Source organism: Bidens hawaiensis, unplaced genomic scaffold (assembly GCF_021521415.1).
Source record: "Bidens hawaiensis isolate Kalapana, Puna unplaced genomic scaffold, B.hawaiensis_p1.1 tig00003393_1, whole genome shotgun sequence".
Taxonomy (NCBI): Eukaryota; Viridiplantae; Streptophyta; class Magnoliopsida; order Asterales; family Asteraceae; genus Bidens; species Bidens hawaiensis.
In genome coordinates this window covers 708931-731036 of record NW_027491189.1, presented here as the reverse complement: position 1 = coordinate 731036, position 22106 = coordinate 708931, and positions in this window count along the sequence as shown.

Sequence of the window (22106 nt, the reverse complement as noted above, 5' to 3'; positions counted from 1 at the left end):
GCGCCTTCGATTAGCGTTCTATTCTTCCTCTCAGCTACTCCATTTTGTTGCGGAGTATATGGGACACTGTACTGATGCTCGATCCGCTTCTGTAAGAAAAACATCTCCATATGATAGTTCTTGAACTCTGTACCATTATCACTCCTGATGTACTTCACCTTTCTCCCAACAATATTTTCCACCTTGGTAATCAAGTTAATTACCAACTGAACTGTCTCATCTTTTGCCTTCAGAAAATATACCCAATAGTATCGAGAGTAATCATCGGTTACCACCAAACAATATGAAGTTCCTCCTAGACTCTTTACATTCACAGGACCAAAGAGATCCATGTGATGTAGGTCCAAGGTGCTGACAATTGAGTTAATTTTCTTGGAGTGATGAGGCTTCTTGTGCTGTTTTCCTTTCTTGCATGACACACATTGGTATTCAAAATTGAAGTTCTTCAAAGGAACCCCTAGTACCAACCAATTCTTGAAAATGTAGTTCATCTTACGAAGATGTATATGACCCATTCTTCGGTACCACAATTCTGACTCAGACTCTGTTGCTTTTGACAGAAGACATGACTCTTCTGTTGTCATCTCGGTTGATCTCATATCCATTACATACGTGTTCTTCTCTCTTGGAGCTCTCGTCACAACCTAGGTCTCTGGTATCTTGAAACCAGGATAAAGTACGAGTGCCTCATCTTTAGTGAAATGAACGGTGTATTTTTTGACACAAATCTGAGAGACACTCAACAGGTTGTGTTTCAATTCTTCCACGAAATTCACCTTTTCTAACTTTATTCTTCCGTTCGTCACAGTCCCAATACCACTAATTCTTCCTCCACTTTCTCCTACGAAACTAACCCTTCCTCCTTGAACAGACTTCCAGTCACGTAAAAATTTCTTGTTACCAGTCATGTGCCGGGAACAGCCACTGTCAACAACCCACATATTGTTTACAGCCCTGTTTGACTGTTCCTGCACAAATGAAGAAATATATTAAAATCTGGGGACCCAAGACCTTCTGGTCTTGGGTCGATTAAATTTGTTATCCGGCATCCAGTACCTTCGTTGCCCAAAGTCAGTTTGAGGAGAGTTTCTATAAGTTCTGTAAGAAAAACTTCTAGATGTCTGGCTATGAGGCCATCCAAATCTTCGTGAATTAATAAATCGTTAGTTTGGTAATTTACTGGGAAAAAACGAGACTGATTTCTTTGAAACCTTGGATTAGTCCAATGATTGAAATTTGGTGTGTTAGCATTCTTACCAGCATCATAATTAGTACTCGTTTTATTCTCAGTTTTAGTAGGCCTTATATTTCTAGATTTTCTCCGTTTCAGAGGAAAATCAGCGACAAGATGTCCTATCCTGTTGCACCTAAAACAACTTCTGTTCGAACTATTATGGTTGTTTTGGAATTTCGTCTCAAAAGTTGTTGCAGATGTCTAGGTTGCGTTACTATCCATTTGTCTCACATATGGTGGGACGAATGGACTTAGGGAAGATTTCTTCTCATCAAACTTATAGTCCTCCCCTCGTTTTAGTAACACCTATTCTTTTATCTCACCCGATTCGGACGTCTTGTCCGAATTTGACGAGACAGAATTAGAGATAGAACTTGTGACATTTGAACTTGTGTTACTTGTTTCACTTTCATTAACTTCAGTTTCTTTAGCAGAAACTTTTATTGGTACTGTCTGACTAATTTCAACATTAGCAGATTGCTGATTACTCGGATCATAAGTATAATTTTTGTTGTATGGTGGTGGAACTTCAGATAATCCAATTCCCCCTTTGTTAACTGGGGAACGTTGAACACTTATGATGTGATCTAACATTGCAGAAGAGTTTCTAGATTGTTCAATTTTTCTGTTCAGTTCCACCACTTTTACCTGGTAATCAACTATCTGTTTATCTTTTTCAACAATTAGTTTGGTCTTTTCTTCTAACACTTCATAACTAAGATCAATCACCTGTATTTTTTCAGCTAGAGTGGCTTTAAGACTTCTGATATCCTTTTCAGTAGCTTTTATTTTTACCGAGTAACTATTTTCTTTAGTTTTAGAATAGTGATGTTCTTCTTTTAAATTTTTAAATTGAGTATCCAAACTAACAAACTGATCAGTTAATTTTTTCAATTGATCAGACAGATTTTCACATTGTTCACAATGAAGTTCAGAACTTACCTCAGAGAGCTGATCGTTCACTTCTGCCATGTATGCTTGATCTTCCCCCGTCTCTTTTTCACTTACTCCAGTTTTGATGTTTACCAAATTTGCCTTTTAGAACACCTCCTCAACTTGTATATTCTTTTGACAATCGTCAATTTCAGGTTAACTCCGTTAACTCAACTCCGTCAATTCAAACTTAAGATCATTGAATCTATAACACACACTTCATTACATTTAAACTAGGGTTTAAATGACGCTTAACACTTACTACATGTGTAGTCTTTCGGGATTTGCACCGAAACGCAAACGAGTTGACGCAAACGATTGATAAGTAAACGAAAAACGTCAAAACAGTAATTATGTGATAATTATGTGTTAGACTTATGTGTTATGTGATAACATGGTTATAAACGTTAACTCAAGATGAAAACAAGTTAGTTAGGCTAGAAAAGTAATACTTAGAAGTGGAGGGACTTGAGTGTAACTTGTGTGTTTATAAATAGATCCTTAACCTTAACCCTAACTATTATTCTTCTTTCCCACAAGTTCCGATCGCAAACCCATACCGCTCCCTCACGGCTGCCGTCCATCAATACACACACATACAACATCAAATCAAGTGTTTGATTGAAGAACTAGGTGCTAGGAAGGTATAATTGATCATCCTATACATATTTACTACTTGATTTTGATGTTTGTTGGGTTAATAACAAACCCTAGCTGGCCGATTTCATGAGTGCATATAGTTAATATGATTGTTGTTATTTGGATGATGATTTGATAACTAGATTGAATCTTGTTGCATGTTGATTGTTGTGTCTTTGATTTGAGTTCAAACACAAACCCAAATCAAGTATGTAATATGTAATTGATGTGCATGGATGGTGTTTATGGAGTCTAGAGGGTCATATGAATGCATGATAGTTCATAGGTTGTTAATATATTGAGTTTGGATGCAAACAGTTTCTGGACAGAATGTGTATTTGATGTTTAAGTGACTGTAACGAAGTATAAACATGAAAATTGGTTGAGATTGTTGGTACTACAGTAAACTAGGCTGAGTCTAGTTTCTAAAGAATATAAACTTGTAATTTTTGGACAAGTAGAAGTTAACTTTTATGATTTTACAAAAACGTTGTGCAAAGCTGAGCTGTTAGACCTGCTGTTAGGTTATGTTGTAAATGTTATATCTCATGAACTACGAGACCAATTGGGTTGGTTCCACTTCTAGAAGTTGACTTATTGAGTTAGGAACCTAACCCAAGTGGTCTTGCATTTATTGGATTTTTCGTTTAACGGGAATTGCTAATAACATTCTGTTGTGCATGAATTTGACTGTTATGAGTTTGCTGTAATGATTTGATGATTGTGAGAAAACTATGAGAAATAAAAATGTAATAAAATATGTTCTGGAAACCTAAGACATATGTGCTTCTGTGATGATTTTTGGTAAATTAATTGAGATGCTATGATTGGTGAAGTAGTACAATCTTTCTAGTAGGATTTCTGTCTCGGTGAAACTATCTGCTGAGTTTTGTGAAAATGCATGAAATATGATACTTGCTAATTTATTATCGTGTTTTGACCAAATTGCCCTTGAGGGGAAGATTGCAAGATAATTGTCATGTTTTGACTAAAATGCCCTTGCGGGGAATAACTGCTAATTGATTGTCATAATTTGACCAAAATACCCTTATGGGGAATAATGGCTAGTTAATTGTTAATTGTTGACCAAAATGCCCTTACGGGGAAGAATTGCTAGTAATGTACGTTATGAATACATGACACGTATACGGTTGCTTACACATGTGATGTGTCACAAAAACACTTGTTAAAGTCACACACGATTCACGAACGAAACACGAAACATGTTATGTGCATAGGTATTATGTGCCGGGTCTAGAGACTCGATAATATTCCGACACTTAGAAAAATCTCTTTGTTGTTTTAGAACGTTAGAGAGAGTTTTTCGGTGACGCGCATCTTGGTGATTTATTTTGGGAAATTCTTCGCAAACAGTGAGTTTCACTTTCCCCTCTTTAAACTGTTTTCAAACGCTTTTCACTTGGGGGAGATAACATACTCCACAACGCATTTAAGATTTTGTTATAAATTATATATCACTTGTAAAGGCTAAGTGGCAAACGAAATATTTGAAGTCCTACACATCGAACCGGTTAATATTTAGAATAGCGAGTCACTGTTGAGTAGTACTACTGGGTTTGACAAACCCCACCCAACGCTAAACTCGACTGGAGGTCGAGCGGGTGTAATTTTGGCTAACACGTACCATGGTCTGGAGGACCTGGTGACAAGGCACTTATTAAACGAGTCAGCTTCGGTGTCGAACACTTAGTAATACTTGTTGTATAGACTAGCTACCTATCGATATATAATTTGACATAACACTATCTGGTAACGCAAAACGCTTAACGCAAAACGCCATAACGTGGTTACGCAAAACGCTTAACGCAAAACGCCGTAACGTGGTTACGCAAAACGCTTAACGTAAAACGCTGAACGCAAACGCTAAACGATTTATTTTATATAACTTGTGAACTCACCAACCTTGTGTTGACACTTTTAGTATGTTATTCTCAGGTAGCCGAGGCGGGCGCGCGGTTTAGGAACATGCATTGATTGAAAACACTTTTGTCCTGCAAACTTATTTTTAACGATTATCTTTGGTTTTAAGTCGTCCTGCGTGACGCAACTTTTGATTAAAGGTTTTTACGCTTCCGCATTTAATTACTCGTAAATGTTTTCATGGTTTTGAAACTTTATTTTATGGTTTGATTATAACTGATGATTCCGATCCTGCCAGTTCACACCCTCTGACGGTAAAACTCCGTTAGTGGATTTTGAGGGTGTGACAGTTCTAGTTGTATCATCCGTTCTGTTGAGATACCATAGCCTTATTTTCATTACCACCCCTATTCTGTTGATCAGGCCTGTTCTGGCTTCGTTCGACTCTCTCATTTGTACATTCATTAGCAAAGTGACCATTTTGTTGACAGTTATAACAACAAACTTTTGACTTATCAAACCCCGGTCTTTCTCCAACGAACTTTCTACCAGTTTTCTTCATAAATCTCTTTACCCTTCTTACTATCATAGCCATCTGCCACTGTATATCCATTTCTGATTTTGAACTTGAGTTTGTAGTGACTTTTGCACCATACATTCCCGGATCCTGAACCTGATCAGTCGTTGTCTCCTTTCGAACCATGTTAAGTTCAAAATTTCGTAACTTATTTACCACCGTCTCCAAATTGATATTCTCAAAGTCTTTATCTTCTCGCATCTGAACTGTGTACATTTCCCATTTTGGTGGGAGAGCATCAAGAAGCTTTTCCACTATCTCTTCTTCCGTGTATTCAATGGAGTAGTTATCTAGATCTGCCATCAGATGATAATATCGTGTGATGATATCATCAAGTGATTCATTTTTCAGATACTTGAATACGAAGAATTGAGTTTTCAGCAGTTTTGTCTTTGATGTACGTATTCCAACATTCCCTTCATATCGATTCTCTAGTGCTTCCCATAGCTCTCTAGCAGTTTTCTATTTCTAAAAAGTATGAAGAATCTCTTGTGGAAAAGCCATGGTTATAGCTGCATGCGCTTTACTTTCTGCCTCATACATTTTCTTTTCATCATCTTCCATCTTACTGTACTTCTTAATCTGTTCTCGACCTTCAAACATGGATGTTGGTGGAATGTACCCGTCTTGAATGCAAACCCACATCTTTGCATCCTGATACTTCACATACTGTTCAAACCGATCTTTCCATGCAACGAAATCAGTACCTTTCAGTAGTTTTGGAGCTTTAGTTGCAGAACTAGCCTCAACCTCCATCTTTACTAGTTCTGTGATGTTTATCGAAGTCATACTTGAACGAAACGAGACTTAGAATTTAAAAATAGGATACTGGGTGTAGTAGGCAGCGAAGTTACTACAACTTCTCCTGTAGAACTTCGCTTAAGACAACTTCGCCTGCCACACAAGTTCGCTAAGGATAACTTCACTAGTCACAACTTCACCGATACAACTTCGCTAGTAACTTAACTTCGCAGAAACCCTATATCTTCGCCAAAACCCTAGTTTGGGCGACGACAACTTCGCCAGAAGAACGAGTGGTTTTGCAGGTTTGGTTACGGCTAATTTTAAAGGTTTCGAATGTAATAGGATAGTGTTTTTGATGAATAATGTTGAGAAACTGATGGAGAAGCAAGATATGATATAAACCGGTTCTGTGAATAGTCGAACGGAAAGAGTTTTAACACTCGTGTGATAATCTCGAACTACACAATCACGAGCAAAAGCTTTGATACCAATTGTAGGTTCCCAGCCGGATCTACACAGGAGTATCTCGTAACACGAGGGTGCGGAATCCTCACGTATATGATACGAGTGTCGAGACGATTAATACGTTGAATATTAACAAACACACAAGAACATAAGACGATACTTGATATATTGATAACACGTGATTCAGGGAATCACTAAAACCAATCGTCCAAAACCTTAACCAAAACCAGCCGAAGTGAATGGTTTATAAACCTCGACAACTTCGCCTAACATCCTAGGCGAAGTTGTCATAACTTCGCTAACCTATCAAGTTCGCCTAAAACAAATGGCGAACATATAATAACACGTTTAACAAAAAACCAACAGTTTAAACGATTACAGACACAAATAAGTACGAGATATTGAACTACTGGCATCATGCACCAAAACTCATGCGTAACATCCACCCAGCTTGGTTCTTGTACTGCCATTTACACTAACTTAGGCTCTATCTAAAAGACGAAACAGGAGAACAAAGAGCTGTTGATGTGTCCGGTCTGACTTCTGGTGGACACACCTGTCTCAAGAGGACCTATAACATTTTCAATTGGATGATCACTTTGAATTATCGTTGGAATTTGATGTTCGGGAACAGAGCTGGTAGTAGGAAAATTTGTTGGATTTTCAAGAATTTCAGATAGAGGGTTCTTCCATCCAGATGTTGTTGTAGTGTGAGAGTACGAAATGCGGCAATATATTAATTGGGTATGACATCTGGGCATAGAGTACTTTCGAAGATTTGACGAATTGGACTCTCCCGCTCAACTGTTCAACCATCAACTACAGATGCTGGTGAAGATACGGTTTCAGTAACATTTTCTGGTTGACTATCTGACATCGACAGATTTGTATCCAGAGATTCCAAGGGATCAATACCCAGCATCGTAGATATTTGAAATGTAGTGCGCAAGTCTTCCCATCAGCAGTTTCAGAAGTACCAGTACCGGAGGTTTCTGTAGTGACACATGGAAATATATTGAATGGCTTGAAGTGCTCAGTATAATCGAACAACCAGTCAGGACCAACGTGTGCATCAGTCTCATTCTCCTCTAGCCAGCGCACGTCATAAGATTCCATAATCTGCTTAGTTGATTTGTTGTAGACTCTGTAGGCAGTACGACCAACATATCCAACGAAGTAACAATCATCAGCTTTGGCCATAAACTTTGGAGTCGATTCAAGATTCAGCAGAGTACATTGACACCCAAAGGCCCGAAAATGTGCGACTGTGGGCTTGTGACCGTAAACAATCTCATAGGGAATCTTCAACTGAGACTTGGTGATCAGCACTCTATTTTGAACATAGCAGGTCGTGTTAACAGCCTCAGCCCAGAAGAACAAAGGTAGCTTGGAGTCACACAGCATAGTTCTCGCTTCCTCAATAAGATTTATGTTCCTTCTTTAAGCAACTTCATTTTGTTGTGGAGTTCGAGCTGAACTGTATTGTCAAAGCGCCCCTTTTTCGGCAAAAAAATAATTAAGTGTGGAATTCTTGAATTTCGTGCCTTTGTCACATAGAATACCCTTCAGCTTCAAATTATGTTGATTCTCCATAAGCATCACAAAGAGTTTTATCAATTCTGTAGTTTCACTCTTATTTGACAAGAAAAACACCCAAGTAAAACGTGAGTAATAATCAGTAATAACAAGACAATAAAAACTGCGAGAAAGACTCAAAACATGTACGAGACCGAACAGGTCCATATGCAGCAACTGAAAGAGTGATGAAATGGTGTTAACGAGTTTTGGCTTATGAGATTTATGATTGTGTTTACCCAAGGCACAGGCCACACAATTTTCAATAGTAACAAAATCTTTGGCGGGTAAACCACGCACCAAGTCGTTTTAGCAAGACGGTTTAGGTTTTTGATATTGCATGACCAAGACGTCGATGCCAAAGCATGGAATTATGTTCTGACACTTTTGAAAATAAGCAGGTTATTTCATCAGGAACATTTTTGTTCATGTCGATCACATAAGCATTATCTTTTCTCTGTGATCGAACAAGAACCCAATCTTATGGTATAATGATTCCAGGTTTTAAAATCAAACACTCTTTGTTAGAGAAATGGGATGAAAAACCTTTATCACAGATCTGCGAGACACTCAGTAGACTATGCTTCAACTCAAGAACAAAATTAACATTTGCGAACTTTAGAACACCATTACTTACTGGACCCTTCTGTGTAGTATTCCCTTTCCCTCCTCCCGCAAAGGAAATATACCCACCGTTAAAGATTCATATAAACTTGTCACGAGTTGCCATGACATGTCTTCCCGATTATCTAATCTAGAATTTGATGACTTGATCACCAAATATTTAGGCAACCATTCATGTCTAGCTTTAGAAAATTTACTGTTGTTTGTATGATGGATGACTTAGTCTCTGGTTTGCGAGTGGGAGACACAGATGACTTTTTCTTACTATCTTGTTTCGGTCCGAAAACTGAGTTGGTTCTTAAGACCAAAACACAGTTTCTACCACTTTTTCGAAACATGTTACGCTTGGTCTGATGAGGACTTAACCTACCAACATTGTTTCCGTTTAGTCACCATCAGAGGGATTTGCCTTGTGATACCTTAAGTCTCTTCGATAGGTATTTCGAGGCATATTCCTCTGATAGTATCCATAATATGGGACATATGGACGGTCTGGACAGTTTCTAGAAATATGACCAGGAGTGCCACATTTAAAACATGTTTGACGTTTTATGTGAAATTCATTGTGGTTAACTCCTTGTCTGGACCTGTTGTTGAGCTAGTTGGTTTAGCCTTGCGTTTACCACCTAACATATTGTTTGGTTTATCACACTTTTGATCATTAGAGCATCCTTATTTAACAAACTTAGGTGATGAATATTTATTAGAATTTTTTGTATTTTTAAACTTATTCAAAGACACATCACCAGATTTCAAAGTTTTAAAGTAATCTACCACACAATTGTCTTTGCTCTTAAAACCAGAGCCCACACAAACAGTTGAAATAACCGTTTGAACCTGAGATCTAAGATCTGTAAATACGATTAAAGGATCTAGTTCATTGATTACTCTTAATTAGGTGGTTGTATATATATATATATGATATATTAATTGTATTATGTGCGTTATGTATAGATTAACGAAGTTTGGATCGACAGAGAATTGAACGAAATGTTATTATGCTAAAACCAAAACTTAAATTACCAGAGGTATGAACCTCTATATATGGAAGATGCATATGATTCGCTACACAAGCCGTAACAAATCAGCATCCACTTTGTTACATTACAGACACAAATAAGAAACATAACGAATCACTTGATTCGTTATGCCCCATTCGTTAACATTCCATGACGAATGGGAACATACATAACGAACTAAATTCCCATTCGTTAAACATCCTTAATGAACGGGTGATACATTAAGTAAACTAATTATTTCGTTAAACATTCTAAACAAACTAGCTTCACTATAACGAACTAACTTAATATCATAATATCTTTTTCATTAATAAATACAAAACGATAAATACAAAGACTCGAGACGCAAAACCGTGCACTAACAGGCACCCCCTCGTCTTGAGCTCTTTGTCTTTAATTTACTTGAAGCGCTTCGTCTGCCAGTCTATGTAGCTGTGAATTCCGAACTCATGACAGACACGAACGCCAGGTTGAAATTGCATCGCTCGGTCATAGTCTTCACGGCGCTCGATCAATATCTTATTCTTGAACAGCACATCATTGTCGGTCTCAGTAAAGTTCACGAGCCACATTGGATTATTAATCAGCTCGGTCTTTAAACCCTTCCCCAAAACATTAACGGCCTCGCTAGTACGATTATCATAGTACCAACGGTTGAACGATAAATAAATTAAACAATACGAACACGAACACGTTAAATACGGTTTACTACATTAATGGTGGAATGGATACATTATAGTGTAAATAATAACTTATGGAGAGAATATATTATAGCTAGGATCTCACTCACTCTCATATGTGTGATCTTACTTCACAAATGAGCATGAATCTGCCTGTTTATATGCAATATGCTCTCATTCGTTAAGTTAATTTAATTCGTTATATTTTAGTAACGAATTAGACTCCATTTGTTATGATTTCATAATGAATGGTAATAACTTAACGAAGTAGCCCTCATTCGTTATGCTTCCATAATGAAAGGGTTATACCTTAACGAACTAGTCTAATTAACTTACGAATGGACCTCAATCTCTATACAATCCATAACGAATGGGCCATTTTACATTAAATAAACAACCTAGACTATCTATAATTATTTGATCTCTACAGACACCAAAACCGTGCACTAACAGACACCCCTTTTCTGTAGCTATCGAATACTTTAATCTCGAATAATTTAACTGCAAATCACAAGTCACAAAACCGTGCACTAAAACAAATTGTTCAAATCTTGATTTTTACATGAACAAGAAGTCTGTGACATTTAATGATTTGGACAAAGGTCCCATTCCTAGTGTTTATCATCAACCTTCTGTTGCAAAAGTTTCTACCAAACCACAACGTGAGCGTGTTGATATGAGAACGTGTTTTCTTTGTGGTAAACAAGGTCATGTGGTCAGAAATTATGGATTGAAGAAATCACAAAATATTTTGAGAAGACCTATATCTTTTGATGATGAAACTCATATCCTGCTTTTAGATGTGAATCCTTGTAAAGTGATTCATGTTAGTGAAGATTCGAGTAATATAAAACCCAAATTCCTTCCTACTAAACCTATTTGCAAGAATGTGAATACAAATGTAGTTCAAGCTGCATATTTGAGATGAAAGTCAAAATGACCTGTGACTTATTGACAAGCGGCTAAACCATATTTGGATTCACTCAACATTAAAACTTCAAGTGAAACTGTAACGATTCCGGCAAATTCAGGTATACCCTAGCCGGTATATACTATTTACGTGTTATTTAATACTGAATATATGAATTATAATGTGTATATACGAGTATGTATGATTCACGGTACGAATTATACTCGATTATACCGTTAATCGTATTGGAAGTACGGTTAACCGATTGACGGTTATTGAAACCCGAATGAATCGGAGATTACGTTATAGACGAAATATATGATGTTTAGTAATGTTTACAAAGCATTAAAGCTTCGGGATAAGTGAATTATAGCACGGAAAAAGAATTTCGATTTAATGGTACGTCGGTACGTTAAACGAAACCTTTAATACCAAACCAAGCAAGAGATGATCAATCAAGCCGAAAAAGATGTGCAGTTATTAATAATATGATGTTTTAAGTCAATAAATGTCATGGTTTAAGTTTTTTAAAGTTTTTAAATCGGTTTTATATAAATTTCATTTTTAAGCCGAAAAACGACCGTTTTAGCCTCGTTTTAAGCCGAATTACACGTTTAACCGAAAAACGAACTGAACCAGATTATCCAAAACATTATCCGGATTACACAATCCGAATGTGTGGCCAAGATTGGAGGTGTGGGCCCCACCCCCACACCTTATGGAGACCGATCGGTCCATGTGAAGACATTAGTCTTCATTTTTTTCTTTTTTCTCAATCAACCAAACTCAAATTCTCTCAACCCTTCAAACATTCATCCAACTTCCCTTTGATTTATACCAAGAAACCGAGGTAAAGATCGGATTATAGTCGTGTTCATCTTCTTTTCTCGAGTCATTTACAAGAAAATGAGGTTTCAAATGAAAAATGGGTGAAAACCCGAGATGAAACCAATTCTTGCATGATCAAGTGATGTATACAAGTTATACAAGGGATCTTGGTCAAAGAAAGGAGTTAAGAGTCAAAAACGAATTTTTACGGTTAAAATCTTTGTTTTGATGTCTTAACCGAAACCATGAAAGAAATGGCTTGATTGTGGGTGTAACTTGCTTGGTGTGGTGTTATTGTGCTTGTAGGTGTTATATCTAGTTGCTAGCAAAGGCTAGAAAGCAAGATCTTTGCGATCTAAAGCTAGAAACACAAGGTAGTTCGGTTTTTCGTATGATTTATATGATTTGGACAGATTGTGATAGACTTAGAGTAGGGTCATGAAATTTCACAGAGATGATCTACACATGAAAATATGAGATCTGTGAAAATTTGGTAATTTCTGGACAAAGGATGAATATTTGGTGAATTTAATGCTCGGTTTTGGCTAAAAATGATGAAAAATAGTTAAACATCATGAAAAATTCTGGAAAATTCCAGATAAGATTTTTATAACATATAAAAGTCACACACAAAATTTCAGATCCGTTGGAGAAGTCTAAGTAGGCTTTTAGGTAAAACGAGTTCTAGGGTTTTCTAGCTCGGTTTTGGTGAATATGGCATGAAAAATGAGATTTTGGTTCTGGAAAAATTACAGGGATCTATGTGGATGGCAGGGATCATCCCAGAAAAATTTGGGATTTTTCTAAGGTCGTTTGGTATTTTCGATATATTTGGTGTTTAAATGACGTTTAAAAATAGATAAATAAATGTTAAATATAAAAATTAATTCTGGAAATATTTTTATAAAATTCCTTACTGTCAAAAAGTTATTTGTGCAAAATTTCAAGATCCGAGACTAAACGGATAATTATTTGTGCTAAAAAGAACATAAAAACAAACTTTTAAAGCTTAAAACGCGTAAACCGGCAAAGTTCGCCTAAGCGAGCTGACTGGTGTATAAAAACCTTAAAAATGAACTATTTTCATGAAACTAAGTTAATCAAGTAAAAATAAATCATCCGAAAATAATTCGGATGATTTGGGTATTTTTACCCGATTTAGCAGTTTCCGGTGTATTAAAGACGGAAACGGGCCCCGCGGCCAAACGGGGTGTCTAAACCGAGCTCTAATTTCACCACTTGAATTGAAATATCAGTAACAACTATTTTCGGATCGTGTGTGACCAAACTCATTTTTGAAACATAAAAAACGGATAACCGTGCTAGGCACGCAAAACGGGGAAAACATAACAATAATAATTTTGACGGTTAAACTCTAAGAAATATCACAATCTGAGTCCTGAGAAGTGTCTCTGGGTTAACATTGTCCCCGGATCGAGTACAGTACTGGGTTAACAGTGCCCCCAGATGTACCGGTTGACACGGATTTAATTTATGGAAATTGTATAGTAACAACTTAGGTATCATATTACAGATTCAGGCTCATAGCTGTTCACTGTACTACATACTGACTCACGAGAAGGTGAGTTTCACGAGCCCCTTTTTACTGAACTGTTTTAAATATTTTCCCAGGGCGGAAAGCATGTTTCTATCAAAATGTTTAAGTACATGCTGATCGCATGGAAATGAATGTATTTATATAATGTTTATTGTACGGGAATCGTACGGTAATGTATTAAGATGGTAATTGTCTGAGTTGCTAACATTGTAAGGCCCGAAACAGTGTTCTGGGTTAACAGTGTCCCCAGAGGTTATTAAATGGGTTTCTGGGTTAACAGTGTCCCCAGAGGGTATTAAATGTGTTTCTGGGTTAACAGTGTCCCCAGAGGTTATTAGATGTGTTTCTGGGTTAACAGTGTCCCTAGAGGTTATTAAATGTGTTTCTTGGTTAACAGTGTCCCCAGAGGTTATTGGATGTGTCTTTGGGTTAACAGAGGTTTCACTTGTGGGCTCAGCATAATTTCATCGCTAATATATGATTACTATAATGATTTGTCATGATTTATTTAAATTAGTGAAACTCACCAACTATTCGTAGTTGACCCGTTTTCTTTACATGCTTTCTAGGTACTCCCAAACTGGAATAATTGATACGTGCTTGATGATGCGTGCTTTTGTGGAGGCTTAGTGATCTTTATTTTGTATTGAATATGTTAACGTATTATCGGTAAAACTTATGTGTTAACGCTTAGATGATAACGAAACTCGGAACAATGTATTGCGATGTAAATTAATGTAGTGGTGTTTTCTTTATAAGCAATGCTGTTGATATCAGATGCGTCTGTTGCATCCCGTTTACGTTTCCGCTGCGGTTACGGGGTGTTACAGAACTTGGTATCGAAGCCATTGGTTATAAAGAATTAGGATGTCTTAAAAAGATACCTAAAATATAACCAGTAGCTCAAGTATTATAGGATCTGAATATCAACTAATAATTTATAGTGACGAGATCTGGATGAACTTGGATGGACAAGTGAGTTATTATGGTCCGGAACATAATAACAGACTTGTCTGCACGAGGGAATTCAGGGGAATTCACGGGGGACTTTAATAGGTAAAATTGGCAACATATGTTAAATATATGATAATATTGTTATGTGGTAAAGTTGTATAAGTAAGTGTATATTAATTTGATTATGGTTTACACTATGGAAAGAACTATATGTTTGATTAACTTGTGTGCAGGTAAGAATGTCGAGAACTCATAGTTTATCGGTGGAGGAGGACCCGGAGGAAGTCACCTCCGGGAACTCTGGGAGTCTACGCATATCATCCAGCTCTGAGCCTAGCGAGGCTAGTCGTAGGAGCTCTAGCCAGTCCTCCCCAGTCAGGATTGTCAGATCCCCCACCCCAACCGTACCACTGGCCACTCCTATCCCTCCCGGATTCGGACCCCGCCTCACGGCGCGGATCAGTGTCCCGCATGTCCCACCTACCTCTCCCCCACCCAGACCTGCTACCCGTCGGGGCGAGTCCTCCCGCTCCCAGCCCGAGCCTGGGACTCTACCTGTGTGGGGTCTTCCTAGGCAGGAAAGGGACGCGGCGGCATGGCTTCGAGTGCTCACCGAGCAGGTGAATGAGCACTCCGCCGCCTTGACAGTGGGAGTGCAGAGGCGGATGTATCTGGGGGACTGCATACTGGACCACCAGTATGCGATTGCGCAGCTAAGGAGGGAGTGCTCATACTCCCAATTGATGATTGATCGGTTAGAGGCGCGGGTCCGGGGTGGGTTGGCAGTGATGGTGGTGTTGGTGGCAGTGATGGTGTGGTGGGTATACCACCGTGTTTAGTGATGTTAGGATGGTAGAAGTCATGGACCGCTTTTTGATACTCTGTGTAAGCAGTTAGTGGTGATGCTAACATAGAGTGAATCTTGGGTAGTTATAATACAACCACTGGCCCTTAGGGGGTCTCTTTTGGGGTATATCATTATAGATACTTTTGGGTATCATTCAAGCACTGACCCATTGCGGGTTATGTCGAGATGATGCCGACATAGGCCCTATGTATGAAAACTTAACCTATGTAATGATGACAGGAAAGTATGTGAACTGACGTTGATGTAATATGTACTGATATTTATTAATGAATGGAATGTGGGTTGTGTGTTATGATTGGAACTTGTATTAATTATATGTATTTTCTTAATGTTGTGTAGAATGGCACCAAAACGATCAGCTCAAATGTCGGAAGTAGATGTGAGCCGTTTGATTGCTCAACAGTTAGAGGCGGCGATACCGGATATAGTATCGCGCATCGCCGCCAGTATTAACAATTTGACCAATCCAACCCCTCCGAGCAATCAAACGACCACCAATAATGACGGGGAAAAAAATTTTAATCCTCCACAGAACGATAACACGATTCCGAGTAATGACGCACCGCCTAGGGTGGTCGTTACGGACAGTAATGGCCCTATACCAACTGGAGAAACGAACCGCACTGGACCGATTCCTGTATCCAGGGGTTGTTCAATCAAAGACTTTATGTTGTGCAAGCCCCTAGAGTTTAGCAGGTCTGAAGGACCAAATGGGTTGGTTAAGTGGATCGAGAAAATAGAATCAGTTGTGAACATCAGCAACTGCCCCGAGGATTGTGTTGTTAAGTACGCCACCTGCACATTCACGGACCATGCCTTGACATGGTGGAACACCATAGTGCAGACTCGCGGTCAGGCGGCGACAAACCGCATGACCTGGACAGAGCTCAAGGCTCTTGTACTGGAACATTTCTGCCCGAAAAACGAATTGCAGAAATTAGAAAATGAATTGTGGAACCTGGAGATGCAGGGGGCAGACCACTTGGGTTACACGAACCGGTTTAATGAGTTATCGCGATTGGTGCCATGGCTGGTCACCCCAAAGTCGAAGAGGGTTGAGCGTTATATTTGGGGACTAACTCCAGTTGTAAGGAGTATAGTCAATTCTGGGGGACACCAGACGTATGAGGGGGCGGTGACGCAAGCTGGTATCGTCACGTATGATTTCGTAAGGAGCGGGTCACTGAAGGTGGCAGGAGAATCCGTTGGGGGAAAGCGGGGTACACATGACCATAGGATCCAGGAGAAGCAGCAAGGTAAACGTGCTAGGCCCGCTGCCCAGAACTACGCCATGACTAGTTCAGGCGGAAGGCAGGAACCGCAGACAAGGACGTTTCCTAGGTGTGGGAAATGCGGTTATCAGCATGGGGGCGAGTGCCGGGGAGTAGTGTGCCATCGGTGTGGCAGGGAGGGGCACTCCGCACCGAGATGTAGGGCAAACCTGAACAATCTGAACCGACAACCTCAACCTATCCGTGCGCAACAAGTTAGGACCCAACCAGCCCGACAACAAAACCCACAAGGAAATCAAGTGATGACCACCAGCCGTGCTTGCTTTGAATGCGGCAGCACAGATCACTTCAAGAGAAACTGTCTGAAACTGAACCAGGAAGGAAATGGGAGGCAAACCGCGGGTCAGGCATCGTCGTCCAACCCGGCAAGAGGCCGAGCATTCGTGATGGGGGCGAGCGAGGCACGCCAAGACCCCAGCGTAGTGACAGGTACCTTCCTCGTCTCTGATCATTACGCTTCTGTATTATTTGATACGGGCGCCGATAGAAGTTTTGTCTCCGTTAAGTTCCTATCGATAGCAAACCTTCCAATTGGTGAAACCATAGAACCTTATACCGTAGAAGTCGCTAACGGTAAAACCATGATAGTTAATCGAATAGTTCGGAATTGCCCTTTTATTCTGAACGATCAATCCTTCCTGATTGACTTGTTACCGGTAGAATTGGGTAGTTTTGACGTAATAGTGGGAATGGATTGGTTAGCACGTAACAAGGTAGAAATAAACTGTGAAAAGAAAATCGTCAAGATCCGGGTAACGGATGACGAAGAGGTATTAGTGCAGGGTGAGAAGTCGGGCAATATGATACCGTTTATATCCCACCTCAAGGTGTTAAAATATATACGCCAGGGATGTGTGGCGTATCTAGCGAGCTTGACTGCCACAGATTCTGAGGAGAAACGAGTGGACGATATACCAGTGGTGCGCGAATTTCCACAAGTTTTCCCAGAAGAACTTCCTGGATTACCGCCAACCCGACAGGTCGAATTCAGAATCGATTTATTACCTCAAGCTGGCCCTGTTGCTAAGGCGCCCTACCGACTTGCACCATCTGAGATGCAAGAATTATCCAATCAGTTGCAAGAATTGTTGGATAAAGGATTTATACGTCCCAGTTATTCCCCGTGGGGTGCACCTGTACTATTCGTGAAAAAGAAGGACGGGAGCCTTAGAATGTGCATCGATTACAGGGAATTGAACAAGTTAACAATCAAAAATAGGTACCCTCTTCCCCGAATTGATGACCTGTTCGACCAACTACAAGGTGCGAGCTACTTCTCAAAAATTGATCTTAGATCGGGATACCATCAGGTTAGAATTCAAGAGGAGGATATCCCAAAAACCACATTCCGGACTCGCTACGGCCATTACGAGTTCTTAGTTATGCCTTTTGGGCTAACAAATGCGTCAGCAGTGTTCATGGATCTCATGAATCGAGTCTGTAAACCCTACCTCGACAAATTCGTCATCGTGTTTATTGACGATATTTTGATATACTCGAAGAGTAAAGAAGAGCACGAGCAACACTTAAGATTAATTTTAGAACTTCCTAATCAGGAGAAGTTATATGCAAAATTCTCCAAGTGTAACTTCTGGTTACAAGAGGTGCAATTCCTCGGTCACGTTATAAACCATCAAGGAATACACGTTGATCCGAGTAAGGTAGAAGCAATTAAGAATTGGCAAGCGCCTAAATCTCCAAAGGAAATCCGCCAATTCTTAGGCTTAGCTGGATATTATCGTCTATTTATAGAGAACTTTTCCAGCATCGCCCAACCTTTAACCCTTCTGACCCAGAAGGATCGAAAGTATGAATGGGGTGAAGAGCAGGAAACGGCGTTTCAAACGCTAAAACAAAGATTGTGCCAAGCGCCGATCTTAAGTCTCCCCGACGGAGACGATGGTTTTGTCGTGTATTGTGACGCATCCCGTAGAGGGTTGGGATGCGTGTTGATGCAGAATAATAAGGTCATAGCCTATGCTTCCCGACAGTTAAAAGTACACGAGAAAAATTACACTACTCATGACTTAGAACTGGGAGCGGTTATCTTCGCACTTAAAATCTGGAGACATTATCTCTACGGTACAAAGTGCACCATCTTCACCGATCATAAAAGTTTGCAACACATATTCGATCAGAAAGAACTGACTATGAGGCAACGAAGATGGGTCGAGTTATTAAGCGACTATGACTGTGACATCCGTTATCACCCCGGCAAGGCTAACGTCGTAGCCGATGCCTTGAGTAGGAAGGATCGGGTTAAGCCATTGCGAGTGTGAGCGCTGGGATGATAGTCCAGTCGAACCTTTCGGACCTGGTTCGAGTCGCTCAACGCGAGGCGTTGAAAGAGGAACAATTGGAAAAAGAAGGACTTTACGTTAACGAGAAGAATTTCGAACAGCGAGTGGACGAAATTCTCTATTTCAAAAATCGGATTTGGATCCCGACCCTCCATGACCTTCGTGAATTAATCATGGACGAAGCGCATAAATCGAAATATTCCATACATCCGGGATCGGATAAGATGTACAAGGATGTGAAGGAGTTCTACTGGTGGCCGGGTATGAAAAAGGATATAGCCACATACGTTGGCAAGTGTACGACGTGTGCGAGGGTTAAGGCGGAGCACCAGAAACCCTCGGGGATGTTACAACAACCGGAAATTCCCGAATGGAAATGGGAACAAATCACGATGGATTTTGTGACACATCTCCCTAAGACGTCCCGTGGACACGATGCAATCTGGGTAATCGTGGATCGATTAACCAAGTCGGCACATTTTATTCCGATTAGAAATAATTATAACACCGAGAGACTTGCGCAGATTTATATAAATGAGATTGTGTCGCGACATGGGATACCCATTTCAATCATCTCTGATCGAGATAGCCATTTCACCTCCAATCTTTGGCAAGCTGTCCAAGAAGCGTTGGGAACGCGTATTGATCTAAGCACAGCTTACCACCCTCAGACCGATGGTCAGTCTGAGAGGACCATCCAAACCCTGGAGGACATGCTTCGTGCATGTGTACTGGATTTTAAAGGAAATTGGGATCAACATCTCCCACTCGTTGAATTTTCCTATAATAACAGTTACCATAGCAGCATAAAGGCAGCACCTTACGAAGCATTGTATGGGCGGAAGTGCCGATCACCACTCTGTTGGACTGAAGTGAGTGACACACAGGTTATTAGATCAGACCTGGTCCAGGAAACGACCAGCAAAATCCTTGAAATTCTGAACAATCTGAAGGCCGCGCGGGATCGGCAGAAGAGTTATGCCGATACCCGTAGAAAACCGTTGTCATTTGAGAAAGGTGATAAGGTGTATTTGAAAGTATCACCGTGGAAGGGTGTGGTTAGATTTGGCAAGACGGGGAAGTTAGCCCCTAGATACATTGGACCATTCGACATTACTGCAAAAATCGGTCATGTAGCATACCGATTAGAACTGCCTGATGAACTGAGTGCAGTTCACAATGTGTTTCACGTGTCGAACTTGAAAAGGTGTATGTCGGATGAGACATCGGTGTTACCCTTAGAGGGTGTCCAAATAAGTGATAAGCTTAATTTCGTAGAGGAACCCATAGAAATAGTGAACGGGAAAATCAAGCAACTTAGACACAATAAGATCTCGTTGGTCAAAGTTAGATGGAACTCGCAACGAGGCCCAGAATATACATGGGAACGAAAGGACGAATTTCGGAAGAAATACCCCCACCTATTTCCTCAAAAGTAAGTGGTTGACGCGTAAAATTTCGAGGACGAAATTTTTGTAACGGGGGGAGAATGTAACGATTCCGGCAAATTCAGGTATACCCTAGCCGGTATATACTATTTACGTGTTATTTAATACTGAATATATGAATTATAATTTGTATATACGAGTATGTATGATTCACGGTACGAATTATACTCGATTATACCGTTAATCGTATTGGAAGTACGGTTAACCGATTGACGGTTATTGAAACCCGAATGAATCGGAGATTACGTTATAGACGAAATATGTGATGTTTAGTAATGTTTACGAAGCATTAAAGCTTCGGGATAAGTGAATTATAGCACGGAAAAAGAATTTCGATTTAATGGTACGTCGGTACGTTAAACGAAACCTTTAATACCAAACCAAGCAAGAGATGATCAATCAAGCCGAAAAAGATGTGCAGTTATTAATAATATGATGTTTTAAGTCAATAAATGTCATGGTTTAAGTTTTTTAAAGTTTTTAAATCGGTTTTATATAAATTTCATTTTTAAGCCGATAAACGACCGTTTTGGCCTCGTTTTAAGCCGAATTACACGTTTAACCGAAAAACGAACTGAACCAGATTATCCAAAACATTATCCGGATTACACAGTCCGAATGTGTGGCCAAGATTGGAGGTGTGGGCCCCACCCCCACACCTTATGGAGACCGATCGGTCCATGTGAAGACATTAGTCTTCATTTTTTTCTTTTTTCTCAATCAACCAAACTCAAATTCTCTCAACCCTTCAAACATTCATCCAACTTCCCTTTGATTTATACCAAGAAACCGAGGTAAAGATCGGATTATAGTCGTGTTCATCTTCTTTTCTCGAGTCATTTACAAGAAAATGAGGTTTCAAATGAAAAATGGGTGAAAACCCGAGATGAAACCAATTCTTGCATGATCAAGTGATGAATACAAGTTATACAAGGGATCTTGGTCCAAGAAAGGAGTTAAGAGTCAAAAACGAATTTTTACGGTTAAAATCTTTGTTTTGATGTCTTAACCGAAACCATGAAAGAAATGGCTTGATTGTGGGTGTAACTTGCTTGGTGTGGTGTTATTTTGCTTGTAGGTGTTATATCTAGTTGCTAGCAAAGGCTAGAAAGCAAGATCTTTGCGATCTAAAGCTAGAAACACAAGGTAGTTCGGTTTTTCGTATGATTTATATGATTTGGACAGATTGTGATAGACTTAGAGTAGGGTCATGAAATTTCACAGAGATGATCTACACATGAAAATATGAGATCTGTGAAAATTTGGTAATTTCTGGACAAAGGATGAATATTTGGTGAATTTAATGCACGGTTTTGGCTAAAAATGATGAAAAATAGTTAAACATCATGAAAAATTCTGGAAAATTCCAGATAAGATTTTTATAACATATAAAAGTCACACACAAAATTTCAGATCCGTTGGAGAAGTCTAAGTAGGCTTTTCGGTAAAATGAGTTCTAAGGTTTTCTAGCTCGGTTTTGGTGAATATGGCATGAAAAATGAGATTTTGGTTCTGGAAAAATTACAGGGAACTATGTGGATGGCAGGGGTCATCCCAGAAAAATTTGGGATTTTTCT